Here is a 17,153-nt window from a genome sequence, read left to right as displayed (position 1 = left end):
TTTAGCCCCAGCAGGCAGTTCAGCACCACACAGCTGCTCTCTCACTCTCCCCAGGTGGGATGGCAAAGAGAATTGGACAGGTAAAAGTGAGAGAAGTCAAGGCTTGAGATAAAGATGGTTTACGAGGTACTAGTTTACTAGGAAGGACGGCATCCCGTGGGAGGGACCACAAGAGCGATGTGCACAAGCAAAGCAAAGAATTAATTCGCTGATTCCCATCAGCACACAGGTGTTCAGGAACTCCGAGGAAAGCAGGGCTCACCACGTGTGATGGTTTCTTGGGAAGATAAACACCATTGCTCTGGACAACAAGTCCCCATCCTCAACCCACCCCCCTTCTTTCTTCTTTAACGCAGCTATTATTGCTGAGTGTGATGCCATACGGCATAGGACATCCCTTTGGTCAGGCTGGGTCAGCTGTCCTGGCTGTGTCCCTGTACTGGGTTTACATGGCAAGGTTTTGGAAGCAGGTGGCTGCAGGGGTGCTTCAGTGAGAAGAATCCAGAAGCCGCCCCACGTTAGATAAGGGGTCTGCCACTGCCCAGAGCCAGGCCAATGAGTAATGTTGTTTGCACCTCTGTGAGAGCAGATTTGAGGAAAAAAAGAAAAAGAAAAACAACAACAACAAACAACTGTCATGCCACAGTAGCTGGAAGAGTGAGGAGTGAGAACCTGCAGACCCCAAGGTCAGTACAGGAGGGCAGGAGGTGCTCCAGGCAGGCAGCAGCAGTTCCCCTGCGGCCTGTGGAGAGGCCCCTGGTGGAGCAGGCTGTCCCCCTGCAGCCCATGGGTCCCACATGGAGCAGATCTCCACGCTGCAGCCTGTGGAGGAGCCCCCGGTGGAGCAGGTGGATGTGGCCTGGAGGAGGCTGCGGCCCACAGAGAGCCCCCGCAGGAGCAGACCCCGGGTTGGAGCTGCAGCCCGTGGAGAGGAGCAGGGGGGCTGGGGGGAGCTGCCACCCACCCGTGGAGGACCCGTGCTGGAGCAGTTTGCTCCTGGGGGATGGACCCCGTGGGACGGAGCTGTGTGGGAGCAGTGCTTGAAGAGCTGCTGCCTGTGGGCAGCCCCCGCAGGCTCAGTTCGGGAAGGACGGCATCCTGTGGGAGGGACCCCAAGTGGAGCAGGGGAACAGAGTGACTGAGAAGGAGCAGTGGAGATAAAGTGCTATAGACTGACCACAGCCCCCATTGCCAATTCCCCTGCGCCAGTTGGTGAGGTAGAAGACAGTGGATGTGTGGAAAGAGCTTTTTTTGTTGTTGTTGTTGTTTTGTTTTGTTTTTGTTTTTAATTTCTCTCTGCTCTAGCATGTTAGTAGTGTAATAAATTATATTAATCTCCCTATGCTGAGTCTGTTTTGCCCATAACGATAATTGTTGTGATCTCTCTGTCTTTATCTCAACCCTTGAGCCCTTTTCATCATCATTTTCTCCCCCTTTCCATTTGAGAAGAGAGTGGGAGAGAGCAGCTGTGGTGGAGCTCAGATGCCTGGCTGAATAAAAACACCACAGTCTCCTGCAACTCCTGGTGCACCCCAGCCTCTTCACTGGCAGGGCAGTACAAGAAAAGTCCTTGGCTCTGTGTGAGCACTGCTCTGCAACAACTGAAATTGGTGTGTTGTCACCACCGTTTTCATGAAAAGTCCAAAGCACTGCATTGAGTGAACTTCTACAAAGGAAATTAACTCTGTCACAGCCAAAACCATGCCAATTATTTGTACCAAATCTGAATATCTATAGGGAACATACAGGCATGAAATACTCAGATGAATGTCATCTCCATATCCATTTGTAATACTCAGTTTTGTATTTAAAATAGCAAGCTTCAAATACTAGTGGGGGTTTTCTGACAAACTCAGACACAAAGCTCACCTTTCTACCATGGTCTGTGTTCTCACTTAAGATGATATTTTGCTTTGCAAGACAAAATCTTCCATCTAGGAATAAAAATACTGGTGTTGACATGCACCTTGCCTTATTTTTATCCAGAGTTCTGTGGTAAGGATCCAACCTTAATCCAGGTGGGTCTACCATCCTTTATCTCTCTGCTTATGATCAGAGACTCCATTAGCCTGCCCCATGATAAAGTTTTCTTCTGCTTGGGTGTTACATACGCTCCATTTTCTCACAAAGTCTTCCTGTCCTTGAGTTTGGTTATAACTGATAACTCTCTAATAACAAAAGCTAAAGTAAGGATATTGCTATACTTCCTGCTGCTGCCTCAGTGGCTGGAAAAGATGCCAGTTTCATTCCTGTGCAATGTAGCAGGGGAAGATCCTTGGCTAAACAAATCAGGAATATTTTATCTTACATGTCAGTGACAATGCTGATATCATCTCTCATCTGAGATCTGTATGGATGTAATAAATTCTGGACAGAACATCTGGGATAGCCTCTTTTGGTGTCACTGTATATCTCACTGTGTTCACTGGTGCAGACAGGGAATGCAGCCAGTGCTAGTGCACACAGGGTCAATTACTCTGTGGATGATGCGATGATGGACAGTACCTGCCTGCCCATAGCAGGACTCCAAAAACAGAGCATCCTGCTTTCCATGTCTGAGGTAACCAGGAGGGCAGGTGAGAGTTTTGCCTACACTCTTGTTCATCTGGATGTACTCATAAATTGTGACTCTAGCTTCCATATTCAATCCTGCTTGTGGTATTCAGGAAGGAAAGGGTGGGGAAGGCAGGTGGGGGTGAAGAAGCATTCATGTGCTTTCCATACTGGCAAAGACATTCCTTTTCCTGGTTGTGCTTAGCATCGTAATATAACCTTAACAAAAGAAAGAGAATCCAGCTCTTACAAAGAACCTACCATGAGGCCTAAGAGGAAGACTCCTTCTAATATCTGATTCATTAGCACCATGTAACACAGCTTAACCTTTTTTGTGGTTATAATTTTTTTATATTAATAATATATATATTGTGTTTGTGTGTGTGTGTGTGCAGGGCTGGTGTTCTGGGTGCAAGATATCCTATTCCTTGTCAGTCAGCCCTGGTAGCTGGTACAGAGACAAAGAACCGCTCCCACTGCCTTGGCATCCTCTCAACAAACTTGCAGCACTGCCAAAGCAAGAAAAACACATTTCATGGACAAGTGACTCATTTACATTAGTGAAAAACAAATGAAAAGAAAGAATGGAAGTAGTAACTACAAAGAAAATTATCTTTACTAAAGAGTTTCTGAAGACACAATACTTGAAAACTTCTTAAAATGTTAGCCTTCTTTAGTGCAGTCTCAGTTCTCCACACAAGATGGCAGCTCTTCTTTCCTTCTGGCTATCTGTTCCTTAGCACACACAAAGCATCTGCCTTTCACCCTGATACTGCAAGTACTTATGCAACACAAGTGTAACCAAACTAGGACCACATTAGTCACTTCCAAAACAACATTTCATACAGTACAGTGCAGTTTGTCACAAGCAGCAATATTTTACTGAATACTTCATTTTTTATTGTTCCAGTAAGTTTGTAATTGGTTTGCATGGCATTTTAGAGTTTTTGAGGCTTGAAACTGCCATGTAAATGGAAAAAACACAAACACTCTTGTTTCAGTTCAGTTTACAGACTATTCACATGCACTTAAATATATGTAAATCTATGATGAAACTTTTGGCACCCTGGCTGTAGTGTCATTTGGAGAAGTGCAAAGTTATTTCCATACCACGTTTGTTTTAGGACACTAAAAATGTGGGAGTATTTCAGACAAGACAACAAGGAACTTGGCACAGTGTACAAATGCCTCTGTACGCTCAGAAACTATTAAGTGGATCTAACAATTAATGGTTAGTAATTACCTGTCATTAAGAATGCCAAATTGCCAGTACCAGTAGTTGTTTCATTTCAAAAGAAAATGATGAATCAATTTAAATGTACAACTTCTGCACTGTTGATGGTCTTGGCACCTAGGGTAGGCTGTAGGATACAGCCCTCACTTGCAGTGAGCAGCCCCACTGGCTGGTGCTGAGGGTGTGGATCATTGTTCCATCTTCTGTGGCACGGCCTGTCCCTCTTTAAGTGCCTCCAAGAGTTGCTGAAGCACCAAAGATCCTACTTATGGTCCCTCAAGTGTGCTGAGCAGAGACATCCTCTAGTTTTTCACCATGAACCTGGAGGGATGTAGACTTCATCCAATAAATATTTATTCAAAAGTTACTCTAGAGGCTCAACAACACAGAGGCTAAAAAGCAGCAGCAGAGGCATGACAACAGGGCTAGTCCACCCTCTCCACCCCAATTTCCCCCAGTACCCCGAATTCTGTGAGAGCAGGAGACCAGCAGGTGTCAGCAAGACCTTGGGAATAGGATGGCTCCTCGCAGCCCCAGGACTCCAAGAGAGGCAAAACCTGCTCACAGGTGGAAAAAGGACTTTAACTGATAACTCTTTTTAGATATCAAAGTCTTTATTTAAATTTCTGCCTTCCTAGAGAAAACCCTGACAAGTCTGGCTGGAAAGACTCAACAGTTACTGCCCTTTTAGGTTAGCTGTCTGTCATCAACCCTCTGCATGAGTCCCGCACCACAGCTCTCACTTCTGCAAGCACTGAAAGTAAAGAACAGTACTGAACAAAATTAACACTTGAGCTATTTCAAAAATTAATTCTCACAACAGGATCAGAAAGGGCCTTTAGTAATAAACAATTTTCTAATTTGGAGTATTTGACTATTGATTGCTAGAAATAGCCTAGTACATATTGAATACTGAATTATGAATAAACACAGTTTCAGATATTTTCAGGAAAAGGCATGTGATCCAGGCATTCTTAATACAATGCTTTACGTAAGCAAGCTTTCAAAGGTATAAACTAGTAACAAGTAACAAAAGGGTTCATTTTTTGTTCCAAACTGGGGAAAGATCCTATGGGTGCCTCAGCACCACAAAGCAGTGGTGTTCCCCTCCAGCAACTGCAGTGTATTAGTAGTTCATCATGTGAAAATCAATCTCAGTACCTCCCAAAATTCTTACTCTAATTTAAATCAGGTCTTTCTTTTGATCATTAATAATTTTGATTTGTTTTCTTATTTTTTTTCTCTCTCTCTTTTTTTTTTTTTTTCATTATTCTATATAGAAATATAGGAAGGCAGCAGTGCAATCACTTTAAGTAAAAAAATACAAAAAATACAAAAAAAAAAATTGCTATTAACTTGGATCTCAACCACCCAAAACACATGTTTAGCTTTACTGTAAGCATGTAAGTAAGTAGTCTAAAATTACATCTCAAGGAAAGTTTGGGAAAAGCACAAGAATGACAAAAACATTTCTATAACAAAAATCTTAGGTTATGAACACAGAAATAAAAATGTTTTTCCTGAAACATTTTGAGCTGACATTTAGGGATTAACTTTTCATGTTAGAAGAGGGTAAGTATAATGAGATTTCCCAGAAGCTCTTTTAGAAGACTGAGTAGGGGTAGAGTGCAAGTGGTGCCACATCACTTCTCATTAGGATTCCCAGGATGCTGGTGAGCCAGTCTGACTCCATATGTATCCTGTAACCAGGGCTTGGGGAAAAATGTCCCACAACTTGTTTAATTGCTTTGGGAAAGGAAAAGTGTTTCCTTATATCAACTACTTTAACCAAATCGTAAGTTATTGACAGTCTATGCATATATATATTTTTACCCTTTTTCATTGTTTTACAGAAACTTTTGTTTGTCACCAAATAGTAAAAAAAAAATAATGTCTATAAAATTTAGTAACTCTGCTAGTAGGATGAAGTTCTGAGTGCATAATGGTTTTCATTGACAAATAGTAATCTGGTGGGGAAAAAAATCCTCATGGAATTAACATAAATATCTTAAAATACAAGAAAGTTCTTGTAGAAATGGTGCAGGCAGTTTTCATTTAAATATCTGTCTTAGAGTGTGTTAAGATCCATTTCCCGAGATAACTGTATGAAGTTTAAGGTAACATGATTTGTTTGATTTGTTTGTTTGTTTGTTTCTTTGTTTTAATGCTAGAGTTGAAGACTATAAATAGCAACATTACGAATTAGAAACACAAGCCTGCTACTTCTGGAGAAGGTCATGCAGTCAGTATGGAAATGTGCAGGGACTCAAAGAGAAGCTGAAAATACCCCTTGATCTCAGGGATGTTGCACATTCCCAAAAGAGTCTCAACAAGCCTGAGACACTGCATGGGCTGCAGCCCACCTCTGCAGCAACCTGAAGTGCCCACACCTCTGTTTCACTCTTGCGTCTGCTGGTTTTGAGTCTTCCTGGATGCTAAGACAATGTGACCATGCTACCCAGCTTTTCCTTCCCTTGGTAAGAGAACCCAGCCAAAGAAAAAATTATATGTGCCTCTGTTTTTTGTGTGGCAGGATGGCACACAAGATATTTGTGGGAGAGTTTTCAAATATTTTGGAGACAGGAGTGCCTGATACCATTGCTTCTGGGTCTTCGGGGTTCTGTGTCCAGCAAGGCTTTCTCCCTAACTCCCAAGTGGCTCACCACTCTGAAGGTTTCCTCCCCATTTCCCCCAGCTATTGAGCCTCTTTCCTTCTCTTTCCTTGCAGACAGCTGGATTGGGTTTGCTGGGACTTTCCAAATAAGGCACGCAAAAGAAATGTCATACCAAACAGGGGGTTACCACTGGAAATGTTGAGTAATCATATAATGATATAAAAGAGTGCTACCAACACTACCTAAAAAAAAAAAAAAAAAAAAAAAAAAAAAAAAAAAAAAGATCATTCCTTATCCAAGTTTATAGAAATACTTCAAAAATAATTGCTCCTTCATTTACTTGACAAGCCAGGTTCAAAATTCTGTTTCCCTGGCAACAGCTGAGGACATTAAACTGCACAATGAATGTGCCCAGGGAAGAAAATAAATGGGAATGGAAAATTACTCCAGAAAGTTAGTTAAAAGGTTTTGCAGAAAGAAGGAAAAATAAGAATAGGCAAGCAGTCACACATCAGTAACCCTAAAGATGAAATATTTCATCATTCTAAGTTCTGCTGGAAATCAAAAGCTGGAGCTGGTAGTTGTTGCTGTTGCTTTTATCATTACTGTTTGCTGCAGTTAGTGATATGTGCCAAAAACTGTTTTGGCTGCTTCTGAGAAACAAGAGAGACTGCACACTGCATGTTTTCCTCCTCAAGCCCTGCTAGCCAAGCATTGCAGGAGCTGCGCTAGGTAGCCATCTTCAGAAGTGCCCTGTTGTTGAACGAAGACATGTAAATCTACATGCAAGTACCCTGGGTAGCCATTTCTGGGACACCAAAGCTAATAATAAGAGAAGATGGCGAGGGGCTTCAGGTTCCCACTCAGTATTTCAGCAGGGTGCCCCGTGTGCCCATGGAGGGAGGGAAGGCAGCCATGCCCTGCTGCCCAGTCGTGAGGCTGCCCTGGATGCCACCGCCAAGCCAGCACAAGCCCTGGCCCCTGACCAGCAGCTCTCCTTGCTACTGCTGAGCATTTAACAGGCAATATCCCAGGGAAGCCATTGCCAAGCACGCCACAGCAGGGTGAAATGCTTGGCAGCACAGTTTGCACAGAGAGGCACTGCTAGTGGTGTGACCTTTTCCGGTTTTCCATTCCTAATATTTATAGCCCCAAATTTATTCACGTTCCCCTTCACCTGAATTCTCATCAGACGACTGGCATAGTTTGCTAGCTGAAAAACTTCTGGAAAGTCACAGGCCATCAATTAAGAGCTTTCAAAAATTATTGCATACCTTCCAAGTGTGAACAACTTCAGAAGGAAATGAGCAGGATCCAGCCTACTCCCTGCCCAAATGACAGGAGCAAGTTCTTTCTACAGGGAACCACATTTCTGTACTAAATAATACACTAGACTTTCCCCTACCATTTGAGATGTACAAAGAGAATATTATCACAGAGCAGTGGTACACATCCTAACTATGCCTCTAATCATTATCTGCAAAGACAGTGCTGAAAGAATGTGACTTGTTTAGGAACCAGAGACCACCTGTGGCACATGTAAGGTGGCTCGTGTTAATCAGTCTTGGTGCTCAGCTCCTCCAGCTGAATAAAACATAAAAGAAGAATCTAAAATTGTGACAAATTATCAAGTATTTATTGAGACATTTATTGTATTTGTAGCCTGTTTGTCTCTTGATCAATTTAGGATCTCCATTCCATGTTTTATAAATTAAACACCTTTTCTAGTCTTTTTTTCACATAAAGAGTGATTTTAAAGTGATCTGGCAAATTTACTGCCCCTTCCCTCGGGGAACTGTGAAGATGCTTAATATAAACTAGATTATGCTCAGCATCAGCCACCTGCCTCAGCCACAGGAGACTCCCTCTGTCCGTAGGGCATCCTCCACTACCCTGGTTGAGAGCTGACAACATCGATTGTCATGTTGCTGGTGAAATATCCCCTCTGCAACTGCCAGCCTCTTGATAAAATGCAGGAAAGTGAAAACTGCCACAGCAAGGAACAAGTGACTCTATGTATTTTCACGTTAGTAGTCCAGTGCTATTAATCAAGCTGGAGGGGGTGCAGCTAATACCTCCTGGGCAACTGTCTTCAGCTGTGACATTTTATCAAACTCTTTTTGGTTATGCTCAGTGGGAGCCAGTATGAAGAAACAAGTACTACACAAATTGCAAGATCCTCATTGATCTGTTTGAAGCTTCTTTCAAGAGAAGTTCCTGTAGCTGCACATGCCCTCTCTCTCTGAAAATTAGACAAAGATCAAATCTGATGCCTGAAAAGAGAGACCAGAGCCCTAGCTTTTTTGGGAAAAAAAAAAAAAAAAAAAAAAACCTCATGGGAAAAAAAAAAGTCTTCAAAAGTGTAAAAAGAGCAGTTCTAAGGATCAGTCTGCAGCTTAGGAAGGCAGTCAGGTGGTACCAGCTGAGTATTTGACCTTGCTGTTGATGTCAAATTGCCTCAGTCCTCAAATCTTCAGCCTTAATATGATTTCAGGTTGTTAGAACTAGAAAGGATAGGCTGCAGCTGGTGCTCTCAGTGCTGAGTTATGTGCCACTAATGGAGTAAGAGCAGCTTGTTCCAGCCACCAGCTTCAGTCGCTGAAAACAGCAATGAAGCAACAAGTACCATTAAGGTAGCATGGCCATGCCCAAATCTGCCCAGGGGTACAATTTCACAGTCATCACAAGAGGTGAAGTCATTCCCTGCCTTCAGCAAAACAACAATTGATGTCTTCTCCAAGGAAGCACATTGAGATGTTTTTCACTTTTAACAGCCCTGGGTGATTGCTAGTTGGCCAAGTTCTGCCCTTAGTTGCAAATCAGTGTTGACGGTTCCACAAAATTGATCATGCTTCCTTGACTTGTGCTTTTTAAACTTTAAAGGCTGCTTAGGAAAGCAGTTTAGGTAAGCTGGCACTGTATATGAGACAGCAAAACACAAAGTCATTTGAGGGGGAAGGTAACAAGGCTTATCCTTTGCTCTTCTGGAAGTCTGTTTCACAGACAGAATAGCCCCAGGAAATTCTTCACATCATTACTACCACAGAAGTTTTCCTTGTACCAATGAAATGATTTTTTCAGTGGTGATCTTCATCCTAGAGTTTACTGGGATCTTTTAAAAAACAAGAAACAACAAAAACAACAACAAATGTTTTACCAAGATAAGAACGACATCTCCAATGTTACTTCTTTTCTGTGGAAAGTCACTGTGAAGAAAGAGGAGAGATTTGAGGTGCTTGCAAAAACATTTGGTGTTGGTAAGCTGTGCAGCATTGCTTTCCGCTGGCTAAAGCTTCCTAAATATGCGTTGTTGTACATGTCCATTAATGTCATCTAGCTCATAAATAAGCATAGAGGCTTAACTGAGGAAAAAAATGTGTTCATCACACTAGAAGACAAGTGGTAGAAGTTATTTTATACAAGCTGAGAGAGGAGGTTTTTATTGTTTAAGGAGCCTTCACAAGTTGCTTTCCCCAGTATGGCGATAAACAGCTATGGGACAAGAGGGGGAATGATTACATGACAGCCAACACCAGCCATGGTTTTCGTAGCCTTCAGCTGCCAACATGCAGCTATTGCCTTCATCCATTTAGCTCACAGATTCATACACACTTTGGTAGCCTCTGGGAGAAAAAAAGAGAGAGAGACTTACAGAATACGGCAGTAGGAAGAAGACAAGGCCTAATGGCAGACATTCCTTTCTTAACCTTTTGGGGACCCCCAAGAAGAATCTATCAGATTTTAGTACATTTCTTAGGTCTTACTGTTTTTCTGTGGTCTGCAGAGAGGTCTAAGAGCTGAGGATCAGTTCCTGCACAGCATCTGTTTCCAACAGGGGACCATCCATCACTGACTCTAAAATTATTTCCATTCCTTGTCATGGCCTGAATCCATGTTGTGACTGATCTAAGTGCTACCTTCAATTAGAGAAACTTGTAAATGATCTTAGCGTTTTCTTTGTGACTGCTGGGGAATGGAAGATGTAGAACTTCATAGCAGTGCTAGGTGGCATTTCTTCAGTGTTGGTCCCATTATGATGTGTAAGCAACAGCAACAGGAAAGTTCCCCCTGACTGTCGTTGTGCTTATTTTAATTAAATGTGGCAGCAGTTCTCCATGATTCTCCCATTACCTGAAAGATCATGGAACAGAGTCACAAGGTTTGGGTCAAGGTGACGTTAAGATAGTCTTCATCGTGTTACATAGTGTTTGCTTTAAAAAATGCTTTGTGCATTCAGAAGACAGTAGGACCAGTTTCCTTTATGAGTAAAATGCAATTAAGAAATGTGCTGATGCTTAACATTTACAATCTGATGTATTTGGTAGGAAATTTAAAGCTGAAAGTTCTACTTACACAAAACAAAAATATTTCCCCCTTATATTAGATGCTGATTCTTTCTATAAACTTTTTATGCTATCATCTTTGCTCAAAGTTGCAGAACAGTCCAGAGATACACTATATCAAATGAAATTGCCAGTAAAAAACATAGAGGGAACCAGCAAGGTGCAATAAAATAAAAAATCAATATCAAACTTGACCATAGCACTTTATAAAATCTTATTAACTATTACAGCACTATACACACTGAACTGTGAAGTTTAAGGTACTCTAAGACTAATTCAAGAATGGTGAAAAACCATCCTGTCTAGTCAATAAGACATGAAAAAGACAACAACAACAACAACCCCTTAGTCTACATAATAATAGAGCAGCCTAAGTTCAGTGTCACAACCATTTGTGTTCACAGAGCTGGATTAGACCATGTCAAGATGGAAAAGACAAAGGCTGGAGATGTGTGTGGAAATGAAGTCCTGCTATGTTGTCCTAGAAACACATTAATAGGCTGTTTCCAGAGTTTCAAGGAAACTGCAGAGATGCTGAAGTCTCATTAGCTTTGTTTTGGCAAGACAAATACTGGCCAGTGTGGTCATGACAGTCAAGGGGTTGGCAGCGAGTCCTGTAACCACTGCAGTAACTTAGTTCAGCGGCCACATTGGGAGATACGTGGCAGAGCAGAGGGAGAAAATAAGCAATTTCCTTGTTAGGTGTAGAAAAAATAAAGTCTTCTGCTTTACTTCCAATATGAAAAACTGAGAGAGGAAGGAGAAGTATTTTATTAATTATTCAAAAAAGGGTGTGGGTGTGGTTGGGTGCTGTTTTTTGTTTCACTGCAGATGTGAGGTTACATGTAACATTACATATAGTAAATACTGAAACAAAATACTAGAAAATGAAATACTATATTTTTCATTTTTAAGCACTGAATAGGAAACACTGAAATTTTAAAAAACATTTTAATTTTTTCCTTACAAAAACTGAGGGTTTAAGGTGAACAGGTGGAGGGCATCCTTCTGATCTGGCAGCAAAAGATGAAGTTTTGAAGATTCCTGATGTTCTGTCAGATTTATTTATTTTTATTATTTTATTTTGAAACAGAGATGTTTTCAAGAAACATTTGATTTTGAGGTAATTTTATATTCTATTAGAGAAATTTCCCTGTGGAAATTTTTCCAGCACTCTCAGAAAAGTGTGACATGGAAATAATGGCTTTTGTTGAAGTTGTGCAGTCAAGATCAGTATTAGGAGTACTTCACAACAGTAAAAGACATGCTGCTTCTGTATCTCTGCCCCAGGAATTTGTCTCAACCCAAAATCTTTGTCCCATCTTACCCCACACAGAAACCTCCCCTCATTCCCTGTACAGGACAGAAAGTGCTTTGTAACAAGCCATTATATTTTATTTTTGTTATCTGAGATTTGTTACCACACACTACAAAGAGAACATCATCAATGAGAAAATGCTCATGGCAGCCATCTACTGATATAAGTCAGTTCTTATAAAACCTTCAGCAGTAGTAGCAGTAGTAGGCACATCATTCCCATTCCTCAGGTAAGGTATCAACTGTAAGAACACTTTCTAAGGTGCAATGCAAAGTACGGCATTTTACATAGTTTGAATAGAGCTGATTGACAGCTAAGTGGAAAATTAAGTAAGATTTCCCAAACATCTTTTGCTAGAAATTTGATAATCCTTTTGGATGGACTGTACAGCCCCTCCACAGTATTAAAAAAAAAAAAAAAAAAAAAAAAAAAAGGAGCTCTATCAGTGAATCTTTCTGCTTAACAAACATGTTTACAACAAGCAGGGAGGGAGATGGTCTAAGTGATTTTACGTGCAGAGGAACATATCTCTTCTGACAGCGTCATGCAGCAAGATGACAGCTCACTAAAGATGGTTTTGTGTTTCTGAAATGATTGGGGCTGGGATGGTATTGCTGCTAACTGAACATGCCAGTCAGGATCAGAGCTGAGTCTTTCATGTTATAGTAAACCCAGATGAAACCTTGGCAGTGTGACCTCATTAACCTCATGACTCTTGATCTCTCAATTATGTCCAACTCACCACTCATGGAAAAATTCAGGACAAGCTTGACTCCGACAGTAATTTATTTCCATAAATGATCTATTTACTCTGTCTTGGAGGTCAGCATCTTTTTTTAAAGACAGTCACACTTAGTAGGGTATTATCTGTTCTTTTTGGATGTTGCAATGGTCTAAAATGAAGATGTAGGACAGTTAATACAAAGAAATCTAACCTGTGAATTTGTCATCCAGAATTTGAGCAAATCAGAAGATTATGAAAAGTGTTGAAAGTAACAATTACTGCAGTCATGCAGTTATATGAGCTAGTCCTTATGAGCCTATGAAAATCCTTTTGCTCAAGAAGGCAGGTGAAGTTTAGATTAGAGTTCAGTTGTACTCAGAACATACCAACCATGAGAATGAACAGGCAGTACGATACCAGCTAGGAAGTCACCCACACCGCTCATGAATGGGTGGACATTCCTAACTGGTTCTGTCCAGCAAGAGGGCCCCATGTAATTCCTGCTTGTTCTGTCCCAGAATCACAGAAGATGCAAACCTCCTAAAGTGAAATCAGGGATGCATTTGGCAGAGACATATGCTGGATATTGCTTCAAAGCTCCACATGCTTCCTACAAATTCTGTCCAAAGAAAGCTACTACATTTTCCTTACAGAGGTACCTGAGCAACCTCAGATCAAAAGCTTCATTTTGATGAAAGACTAAATTGCCCCTAGAGTTAGGCAAGTATTTAACTGCACTATATCAAATGTTCGGGATAGTGTGGAAATTGCTCATGGCAGTAAAGATAGACAAATTAATTTTTTTGTGAAAATTAAGTGAGCAGGAGCTAACTCACATAACCTCCAAAGATATCTCCAAAAATAACTCAACATACATTATTACTCCTCTGATTTTCTGTGCCACAAAGGTACTTTTAAAACACTTGCCATTTTTATCCTCAAATATTTTTAAATTAGTGAACTGGAGGAGCACTTTCCTGAAATTAATATAGAAGATTCCATATTATCATCTGGAATACCTGAGTATCACAGCTCAGCAGCAATAGGTATCAGAATTTTACCCTTACAAATCTCAAGAGATATGAGCTACCTCTTGTATTAGAACATTAAATATGAATGAAATAAGACATCTGAAGTTATTTGTATGTAGAAAAAACACAATATTCTTTAACTGAGAGCTACAGTATATTGGTCTGTGCCTAATACTGAGTTTCTTAAAAGCACTGTTTCACAGCTGGACCTTGATCTCTGGTCTATTTTTAATAAATATCAAGAAACCATATGAAAACAGAGGCAATAGCCCAAACACAGGAAATGCAATGGCTCAGAATAATGTTTTACTAAAGCTGAAATAAAATAATGTTTGGATATATTTAGTACATACCAAATTTTCTTATGCAACTCACGTCCAAACAGGATAAACTAATCACTAAAGTTTCAGAATCACCAATAATTACTTGAAAAATAAGCTATAGACTTCCTGTAAGGAAAATATATTACTAGCAAAAAGTAGTGGAAAGAAGAGTGCTCCGGGCATTTATATTCCTTAACTTAGGTTTAGTTTTTCTATAGTAGACAACGGAATAAAGAGTTTTTAATAGATTATATTTCTCTAGTGTTGCAGCATTTCCTTGAACATTTGGTTGGAACTTTCCGGCAGTAGGCAAGGCAAGCAGCTCTCACTGTGATCTCTGTAGAGTCTTATATAGGGACTACAATCATGTCTAATAGACATCCTTGGAGATCCAGAGAGAGTACCTTAGCAGTCAGTACATCCTTTACAGTGTACAGGTGATAACAGTGCTTTCTGCAGGCTGCTAGCCAAGTCTGGCACTGAGTTGCTGTGACTTTAGTTCATTTGGGTTGTGTCCATTCAAGTTGATGGAAAGCACAACAGGTTCTTGAAGACAATTTTTTTTTTTTTTTTTTTGTTTGGGACACTACACTGAGGAGCGATTGGACAAAATGCACTAGTGAAATCAGACATGGAGGAAAACCCAGAGTTGCCCATTCCAGTGCAAATATTCCCTTATAGTACAGGTTTTTGGAGGTTATTCTTCACTCTCTCCTTCACCTCTTGAACACTGGACATTTTGAGTTAGAGTTTTGACAGGACGTGAGGGATGTGAAGAGGTATTCCTTCCTCCTAGCCGTTGGTGACTGAGGTCTCTCCTGGTAAGCCAGAGATGTTTCTTTGAACCATTTCAGCTTCAGTAGTGCTTTTAAACGCTGAAGAACCTAATGTGAAATCTAATTTGGCACTACTAAATTGGAGTAGCGCTCTTGATAGTGACCTGCTGGATCACTGGCCCATAATGAGCATAGTCCATGCTCTCTGACCACATTTATCTTTTAAAGACTGGAGCCCATGGGTGCAGGCCCATTGTCAAAATTAAACAAGAAGCAAGTGGCAGCTGCACTGGTAAATGGGAATATACACAAAACTTTCTTGCAACTGCTGCTTACTCCTCCTCCAAGGCATTAATCAACAAATGCAGGCTTACTAAAAGAAGAGGAGACAATTTCAGCTTCTTCCACAAAACAGAGAGGAAAACCAGATGGCTTCTGAGACCTTAGGAACAGAAGAATGACTGAACTAGCAAAAAGCTAGTTTGTCATTTCTTTATCGGACAGTCTCAGTGGGAAAAAAATAAATACATAAATAAAAATAAAAATTAATAGATCAGAATATTAAGACGTAAATATGAAATATTTAGAGCTTATAGGAGCTTGAGGACAGAACATCTAAGAGGCAGGCTGAGAATTACTAGAGTATTTTTCTTTTGCCAGGGAAAAATGTAAGAGCAACTATTAATTTTGAAAGCTTGTAGAGAAATACAGTCCTCAAGCCAGACAAATCTTTCTGCTTTCTTTCAGCAATTTTAATAGATTCTATGACCAAATAAATTTAGTCATAGAAATCAAATCTTCCCTTAGAAGTCTGCATTAACCTCCTTTATTGTTAAGTACTTTTCCTAGTAACAAACTAAGAACCAACATTTCTCATTAATAACCAGCAGAAGGTCTTCCTCCCATTTACCTCCTGAGCTCACTGGTTGACAAGTTTCTGTGAACCCATGCTCTGGGTACCTAACTCTTTCCATGATGCTCCTGGAAGACCTTCAGGGTTGAGGGGAAGGAATAACTGGGTTGGAGAGATAGGAGCTGCACTAAGCATCCGTCACTGCACAAGACCTTTCTCACATTTCTGCAACATAAATCCCATGAATGGTGCAGATTAAATCAGATTAAACTCATAAGAAGGTGCCCTTGAAGGCTTATAACAAACAAGTCCAAAACAATGACAATGAGAAATTTTCTTCCTACGTTCAACTATTTTTATTGTACTTTTAATATATATACAGTAGACATATTTCCTGTGGATTTTTTCCTAAGATGGTTGCCAAATATGTGCAATATTGTAGCCCTGGGGCTCAACTAAACCTTGCCTTTGTGACTATTCAACTGCCAACAAGGGGAGTTAAAAGGCAGCCTTATAGCAGGGATGCTGGATCAATGTGTTTCCTGGTGCCAGTCTTTGCCTGTGAATTCCAGTCACAGAAGTGCCTCTTATGTAATTCCCAGTGGTTTTCAAAATGTATGACAAGAAAGCTTTTATCTTTATTAGTTCTCTCCGACCATTCAAAATCTCCCAGTCATTTTCTCTGTCTTTCCTGAGTAAAGTTTGAACTTTATAAATCACATGCAAAGATAAATACCAAGAGACAAATAAAGGCCAATATTGGTATAGTGCAGCAATTTCAGCAAAAATATTTATTGGCAATCATCTGCCTAAGAAAGAGCAAAAACAGATTACTTCTGTCTGACTGAAGTTTCAGTCATTGTTATTACATTGGAAAACCTGTTAAGCCCTGAGGGACAGATTCAATGGCCTCTGCCACAAACCTTAACAGCCTCCACAGAGAAAAAAAAGATGAATGCAGTAGCTCCAAAATTACCATATCCAGTCAAGTCATGTGAGTAATATAACACTTTTCAAACATAAACATGTGCTTCTCTTTTCTCTTTATTTTCTCATTATGTAAAAAACTCATTGTGCTTTGATTATTTTAAGAAAGGAGCTAGAAAAGCTGAAGCAGTATTGTGGGGCTGTTAAATAATGCTGAGTTTGTTGTTGTTCAGTCAAATCCCATTCCACATTCATCTTCTGATCATCTCCTGAGGTGATCTAGCCTAAGTCAGCAATGAGTAATGATTCAGGGAAGGAGCTAGAAAGGTCTAGTGCAGTGAGAGCTGAGGACAGTATACATGTCCAAGTAGCAAACCACCTCAGGCCAACCAACCACACACTTTCCAAAATCAGATGCAACTCTTGAAAATTCACCATCTACTCGAATCTTCTATG

The sequence above is a fragment of the Aythya fuligula genome, chromosome 2, assembly GCF_009819795.1.
Source record: "Aythya fuligula isolate bAytFul2 chromosome 2, bAytFul2.pri, whole genome shotgun sequence".
NCBI classification, from domain to species: Eukaryota; Metazoa; Chordata; class Aves; order Anseriformes; family Anatidae; genus Aythya; species Aythya fuligula.
The sequence above is the reverse complement of the archived record's forward strand: the minus strand, read 5'-3'. Positions refer to the sequence as shown.